General features: G+C 39.6%; 1 pseudogene across 1 annotated transcript; it reads right to left on the reverse strand.

Moving 5' to 3' along the window:
- Positions 1-741: 741 nt before the first annotated feature.
- Positions 742-6,999, reverse strand: LOC311296897 (annotated as a pseudogene). The gene is made up of 4 exons: positions 6,910-6,999; positions 2,725-2,834; positions 1,267-1,433; positions 742-787 (listed from the first exon to the last, which is right to left on the reverse strand). The product of its transcript is annotated as an uncharacterized misc_RNA (transcript).
- Between the last annotated feature and the right edge of the window lie 973 nt (positions 7,000-7,972).

Genomic DNA, 7,972 nt, shown 5'->3' on the forward strand with positions numbered 1-7,972 from the left:
TAGTAACTTTTACTGGAGGACTCATAGTGGAGAACAAGTACAACGTTTGATAAAATGGCAAAACTGCATTTGAATAAAAAGTACTTTTCAAACCTTATTTGTATTATCTTTTTGGACCACTGATTGCTCTGTGTTTTCTTCTTGATTGATGTGACATCTGTCCTCGTCTCTGAGGCAGTGTTTCTGTCAGTCTTTCTTTTTCTGTTTGCAAATAGTGGGCGTATTTTACGTGACTTGTCCTCATCACAAAGTCGCACAAATTTTTTAAAGTTTATATTTTCTTCCTTTGTTTGCACTTCTAGTTCATTGACTTTATGGGCAATGTCCTCAGGAATTCTCTCCCATGTCTGTAGAGTCTTCAATATGCTTTCCAGTTTCCTGATAGTTGTACTATGCCTATCTTCATCTGCAATTTAATCCTGTATAGGCTCCACTGAAATGTTAATTGCATGTTTTGATGTTGTCTCACTCATCTCATTTAAAAGTCCCTTTGCAAGTAGTAGACAAGCACATTTTTTATGATATGAGAAAGTACAGCAGTCACATACGTTCGTCACTATACATGGTTTTGATACTGCTCTTCCAAATAAACGTTCAATCTCTACTGTTTTTTTAGGCTTTGTAGAAATGCTATACTTATTCTTTTGAATCAAGTTGTTGGCATGGGCTTGCAGTTGTGTGTCCATATCTGTAAAGGTCTCACCATCACCACAAGTGAGAAGACTTAATAAAATGAGATGTTTACATGTACATCCCCTTGTACCAGCGAGACAACTGTAGAACTGCTCTGCAGGGCATACACAGTAAACTACATGTGGATTATTTTCTGATGGAACATATATGTATACGTATACGTATGTTTCTGTTGAAGCTGCAGTAATTGCTGTGGCCCAACCATTGTCTAGCATCCTCTGGGCAGACTTCTTATTTCTTCCATTTTACATTCCAGAGGGTTATAGACCCTACCAGCAGACTGCAAATCCTGTATTATGTTGAAGTACTTGTCAGTCTTGTTCAGTAGCACATCAATCAAATGATCCAATCTACGATTCCGGATGCCACAGAGGAATTGGTATTTTAAACGGTGGAAGAAGCTATAAGGAAATAAAAGCAGAGAGATCAGTATGTTGAATGAGGAGCAGCAACAGGTTTAAAAATATTACAATGTACTCTTTAACAAATTAAAAAAATATGCAAAACACCGTGCTTGCTTTCAGCTAGCCCACTAATAAATAATGAGGTGAACATGCATAAAAATGTATATACTGTTCTATTAGATTGTTTTTTTCAGAGTCTCCATGCTTATAACATCTTCTGAAGTTAGACCACAGATGACCAATTGGCTCCCAGTGGTTCCTAAAGTACTTGCAGACATCTTTTAAGTTCTTAAACTGGGAGTGAAACATCTCAGCTTTTTTCTTGAATTCATGTTCCTGTAAAAATGGACAAGGAAAATCATGTTGTTTAGTGTTATTAGTGTAAGAACTGAATTTATAGGTCATAAAGGTAATCCTCGACATAGACCTCAACCCTAGTGTGTGCATTTAGTGTACTGAGAATGTCATGTTCTTGATTGATTATACTAAAGCCATTTAGGCCTATAGACCCCTTTTGCGCCGACGTCACAGTTACGTCACGACGCTAGCTGGAGGCAAAACAGAGTGAAAACTGGAGGTGGCCAATACAAACCAGCACAGATTTGAATACATAATAAGGAGTTTAAATTACTATTATTATTATTAAATGTCATCCTGTTGTGTTGTTGGGTTCTAGAATCGACGGAGTACAGGCTCCAATTCTACATTTTATTGCATCATGTTTTCTAAATTATTGTGATTATTTGTGAATCATCTATGATTGTTGTTTTGATTGATTGGGACTAGACTCTTTGAAGAACCTGGTAAGAAAGGGTAATCAAATACATAGTTAAAAAAATTAATATGCTGTATCTGGAATTTTTATGTCAAGAAAATATTCACATAATTAAAATTGCACCGTAATGTCACTCTTTACATTGTCGTCTTCTGGCCTTGGCTCTGGCTAGGCAGAACTTCGGATCGTGCCACACAAGTCATATACGTGGCCATTCAGCACAGTTATAGGCATCTAAATATTTATATGCCCTCAGTTTCTCTTTACGCTCAGTTTCTCTATCGGGCAGGTGTAGAGCAGGCTTCTCAACCGGAGGTAGCTTTAACGTTAAGATCAGATCGTCAGATCGTCCATCCATTAACTGAGTGTTCCGTCCGTTAAAATTAACTTTTGCAAATAACAATCGCGGCCCTGGACAGTGAGTGACCTTGCACATTAAGATAAAATTGGATTTTCTCCAGTCATTGTTAAAAAACAAGCTAACAAAACTGGCAAACTAACGTTAGTGAAGCAGCCAGAGGGATCTTTCTGCCTCCAGCTAAGCCCCGCCCACACAAATACGTCTCAATGTTTACCAACAGTAAAAGGGTGGCAAATCTTTTATCCTATTTTTTTGTTTTGTTTTCTTGGATCTACACTCTGCAAAAAGTTTTTTATTCATCTGTTTGTGGACTACTGTTTGGCGCTACGCTTTTCCATTCTTTTTTTCTGTCTTATTCTGTTAAAATAACATTTTGTAGATACTGCAAGGTGCATGACCACATATACATAGCTTGCTACCATTGAAAAAACAAAACAAACAAAAAACTACAAGCTATAATTGCTCTATAAAACAAATGAAAAGTAACACACTGTGGAACAGGATTTCAGCTCTGACATTAACTGCATGATGTGTGCTCTCGAATCTGCCTTTTCAGGTCCACTCACACAGATTCAGATCTTGACAGCCAACGAGTTACTGCCTGTGTGTAATAAATGGTGGGGAAATATAAAATTATTTATCTAAACTGGTGAGACCTTCAAATAGTCTAATGCATTTGGCTAGTACTATTGTGATCAATTGATGGCAACAATTGTCTACAGTTACAGTGATCTCAAACCACATTAAAAATTAAAACATGTTATTGCTTTAGCAATCCCATATATTTATATTTCCAACAATACATTAAAATAATATGGCAAAAAATACCAGTTTACAATATCAAGTAGCATTAACAGGCTGTTTTGTACAGCTAAAAATAACTGGAAGCGGATGACACAAGAAGTCTTGCACCTTTAAGTTAAAAATGACTGTTTAAGATTTACAACAAAATGACCTTCATTAGTCCATTCATATTATTCTCACTAAGCCTTATGTGTCAAGTCAAGTCAAGTCAAGTCAAGTCAAGTCAAGTCAAGTCAAGTATATTTGTAGTATAGCGCTTTTCACAATACAGATTGTACCAAAACAGCTTCACAGTATTAAATTAAAATAATACAACAAGGTTTGTTTCTAGTGGAATTTACTGATTGATAAAATAAAATTAAATATCCCCAAAATATCCCCAACTGAGCAAGCCAAAGGCAACAGTGGAAAGGAACCGAAAAACTCAATTTAGTGACCTAATGGTGACCTAAAGCTCCATCAGGTGACCCAATGGAGAAAAAAAAAACCTTGGGAGAACCCAGGCTCAGTCGGGGGCCAGTTCTCCTCTGGCGTTTATGAACTAGAGGCCAGATTTAACTGTAAGATTAAAAATATTATATGAATGCCTGGCTGAAGAAATGCATCTTTAATCTAGTTTTAAACTGGGAGAGCGAGTCTGAGCAACGAACAGTATCAGGAAGGCTATTCCAGAGTTTAGGAGCTAAATGTGAAAATGCTCTCCCTCCTTTGGTGGATCTGGATATCCTAGGTATGACCAAAAGTCTCGAATTTAGTGATCTTAAAGAGCGCAATGGATTATAGGGCGATAGAAGATCCGTTAAATAGACTGAAGCTAAGCCGTTTAGGGCTTTATAAGTCAGTAGCAATACCTTGTAATTAATACGGAATTTTATAGTATCGAACGCAGCACTAAGATCAAGTAAAACTAGTATTGAGATACAGCCTTGGTCAGAAGCTAAAAGTAAATCATTTGTGATTTTAACGAGCGCAGTTTCAGTGCTATGGTGCGGCCTGAATCCAGACTGAAACTTTTCATAGATGTCATTTTCTTGCAAGAAAGAGCCCAGTTGAGCGGACACCACTTTTTCCAATATTTTAGATATAAATGGTAGATTTTAAATGGGTCTATAATTTTCTAGGTTATTATGATCTAATTGTGGTTTCTTAATGAATGGTTTTATAACTGCCAATTTAAATGTTCTTGGAACATGACCTAAAGTTAAAGATGAGTTAATAATATTGAGGAGATGCTCTTCAACTATAGGTAACACTTCTTTCAGTAGTTTAGTTGGTATAGGATCTAATAAACATGTTGTTGTTTTAGATGAAGTGATACGTTTATTTAACTCTTTTTGTTCTATAGTTGTAAAGCACTGTAATTATTTGTTAATCTAGCCACGGTCCATCTTCTACCGCTTATCCGGGGCCGGGTCGCGGGGGCAGCAGTCTAAGCAGGGATGCCCAGACTTCCCTCTCCCTAGACACTTCCTCCAGCTCTTCCGGGGGGACACCGAGGCGTTCCCAGGCCAGCCGGGAGACATAGTCTCTCCAGCGTGTCCTAGGTCTTCCCCGGGGTCTCCTCCCGGTGGGACATGCCCGGAACACCTTCCCGGGAAGGCGTCCAGGAGGCATCCAGAAAAGATGCCCGAGCCACCTCAACTGACCCCTCTCGATGTGGAGGAGCAGCGGCTCTACTCTGAGCTCCTCCCGAGTGACCGAGCTTCTCACCCTATCTCTAAGGGATAAGGGATCTAGCCACGGTGTTAAATAAAAACCTTGGATTATTTTGGTTATTTTCTATTAGTTTGCGGAGGTGCTCAGCCCTGGCCGCTTTTAGGGCCTTTTTATAACGTGACATACTGTCTTTCCACGTGATTCTAAAGACCTCTAAATTAGTTTGTTTCCATTTACGCTCTAAAATACGGGTTTCTCTCTTTAGAACATGCATAGTATTGTTCTACCATGGTTCTTTAGTTTTCTCTCTAACCTTTTTTAATTTAATGGGTGCAACAATATCTAATGTTCTAGAGAGAATGGTGCTCATAGTGCTAGTTAGTTCCTCTAGTTCATCTGTTTGTTTGGGTTCAGACCGCAGCTGAGACAGATCAGATAAGCAATTTGAGAAATTATCTATGGTGGATGGAAGGATTGTTCTGCCTGGTTGATAACGCGGTGCCGCATGACATATTACAGCAGTACGTAATATGCAAGTTACCATGTAATGGTCAGTGACATCATCACTTTGTGGAATGATATCTATATCGGTTGGATCGGTTCCATATGATATAATTAAATTGAGTGTATGATTTAGACGATGAGTGGGACCAGTGACGTTTTACTTGACCCCAAAAGAGTTTAATAAATCTGTAAACGCAGCCCCTAACAAATCATTTGAATTATCTACGTGTATGTTAAAATCTCCAACAATTAATGCTTTATCGACGTTGACCAATAGATCTGAGAGAAAATCTGCAAACTCTTTTAGGAAATCAGCTTAAGGCCCTGGCCGTCTATATACGGTAGCCAAGGCTAGAGATAATAGGGATTTTTTTTCTTACATCTGAGAGCGTAACATTTAGTACAAGTACTTCAAACGAATTAAACTTGTCACCTGTTTTCTGGGTAACATTAAGAATATCTCTATAGATTGTTGCAACACCGCCGCCACGACCAATCAGACGGGGCTCATGCTTATAACAGTATCCTGATGGAGTAGACTCATTTAGACCGAAATAATCATTTGGTTTAAGCCAGGTTTCAGATAGGCAAAGTACATTGATGCTATTATCTGTGACTATTTCATTTACAATAACTGCCTTAGGTGTGAGTGATCTAATGTTTAGAAGACCTAGCTTTAGAAATTGTTTTTGTTCACTAATAGCGAGATTTTCTGTTTTAATAACAATTCGATTTTTTCTAGATCCTGCAGTATATTTATTATTTGATCTCACTAAACGAGGAATAGACACAGTTTCTATGCAATGTTCTACACTAATATTTATATCAATTAAGTTGGTGCAGCAGAGACTGTAATTTGGACTTTTGGTTACTAGTCAAACGGTATTTAACATCTTGGAGATGTTATCAGACAGAAGATCTGCTCCGATTCTACTTGGGTGTAAGCCATCAGCGCGGACGAGCCTAGGATGCTACCAAAACAGATTCCAATTATTTACAAAGAGCAGTTTCTGCTCATTGCACCATGACATTAACCATTCATTTAGCGTGAATAATCTACTGAACTTTTCATCCCCTTGTCGGTACGTGGGAAGCGGTCCAGACACAATGATTGTTATTTCAGGCGATGTGCTGCGTACCGTTTCGATCAGGCTCCTGAACTTTCTTCAGAACCTCCGTCTGCCGCAGCCTGAAATCGTTCACTCCCGCGTGCAACACAACAGCTCCGACACGCTCGTCACCGTTCAAGATCTCGGGTACCCGCGCAGCGATATCGAAAACACGAGCACCAGGAAAGCAGTGACTGTGCACCTTACTTTTACCTAACATAGCGTGGACGTGCCGGACGGATGGATGGAATCGCCGATGATGACAGCATTGCGTTCCGTTTCGCGAAGAGGGGAGAAGCGGTTCTGGGTGGAGATCTCAAAAACCGAGAGTGGCGGAGAGATTCTTGCTCTGGTCCTGGCTCGCATCTTCCGCTGCGGAACCACCCAGGCCTCGTGGTGGTGTGTCGGAGCCGGAGTGAACGAAACCATGGCTGATCGTGACCTGGGCGCTCGGGACTAGGGAGTAGACGAGGTCATCCAGTAACCAAAAACCAAAAAAAACTGTTGTTTTTGATTGAAATTTTAGCACAACAATAATATATTTACATTGCAAAATGAGCAAAAATCAAAGCAGTCTCCATTCAATCTTAACTTAGTACTTACTTGGGTTACATGATACCAACAAAGGAGAACATGTGACTCGTTGAATACCTTACGGATAGCATTGATTTCAACCTGGTCTTTATCAACCATAAAGCACCTAATGAAAATAAGGTAACACTTTACAATAAGGTTCATTAGTTAACATGTAGATAACACCTACTGTAGGTTAATCATATAATGTGTTTAAGAAATCAATACAAGTTGGTTCTGGTTCATAGAAGAAGAAAAAAAAATTCATTAAGTTGAATTCATAAATTGAATAATGAACCTGAAATAAAGGCATGCATAAAAAGTTTAATTTTAAGGAACTGTGTACCAAAACTTTATGTAATAATATTCATTTAATTTGTTTATATCTGTTTGTATTACCTTGGAGCTACAGGAAAAGTTGTTTTCAGCTTTTCCAGTGCCAGCTGAAGCATGGCCTGCTTTTCATTTCCCAAGATGATATAGGCAATGGGTATGCCATGACCATGACTGTCCCTGACAACCAGTAGCGGTTTTTGGCACGGGCGAACCGGGCAATCGCCCGGGGCGGCATTTTTGGGGGGGCGGCACCGCCGGCACGAGCAGAAAAAAATATATATCTGCGCCGCGAAGCGGTTTTCTATTATCTATCATTTCACTGTGTGGGGAATTGGCAAATTTGCGCCCCCTGCAGCTGCAGGCGCCCCTGCTTGCTGAGAAGATGCTGTGCACAGAAGCTGTTTGTTTGAGAAGGGGAAAGGGGAGGGGGCGCGGAGGCGCGGGCGCGGATGACAGTTCACCTCTGGGTCTCTCCCAAATGGAACGGACAAGGGGGGGGAACGGGGGATCCATATAGTTATCGAAGTCAGTCACACCTCGACTTTCTTCCAAATAACGCACATTTCATTCATAATATTATAAATACAGACCTCTATATTTCCTGCACATTTTTGTTTTTCTGAATGGTCTGAATGGCTAATAAAAATAGGTAATACAAAACGATTACTTTTCACCACCACCAAGGTGAATTGGTTTAGTCTTGACTTCTGGTCGTGACTCGTGAGTGACAGTTGGTATGGGGGGATCAGGGGAAATC

This window comes from Rutilus rutilus, assembly GCF_951802725.1.
Source record: "Rutilus rutilus genome assembly, chromosome: 9".
Lineage (NCBI taxonomy): Eukaryota > Metazoa > Chordata > Actinopteri > Cypriniformes > Leuciscidae > Rutilus > Rutilus rutilus.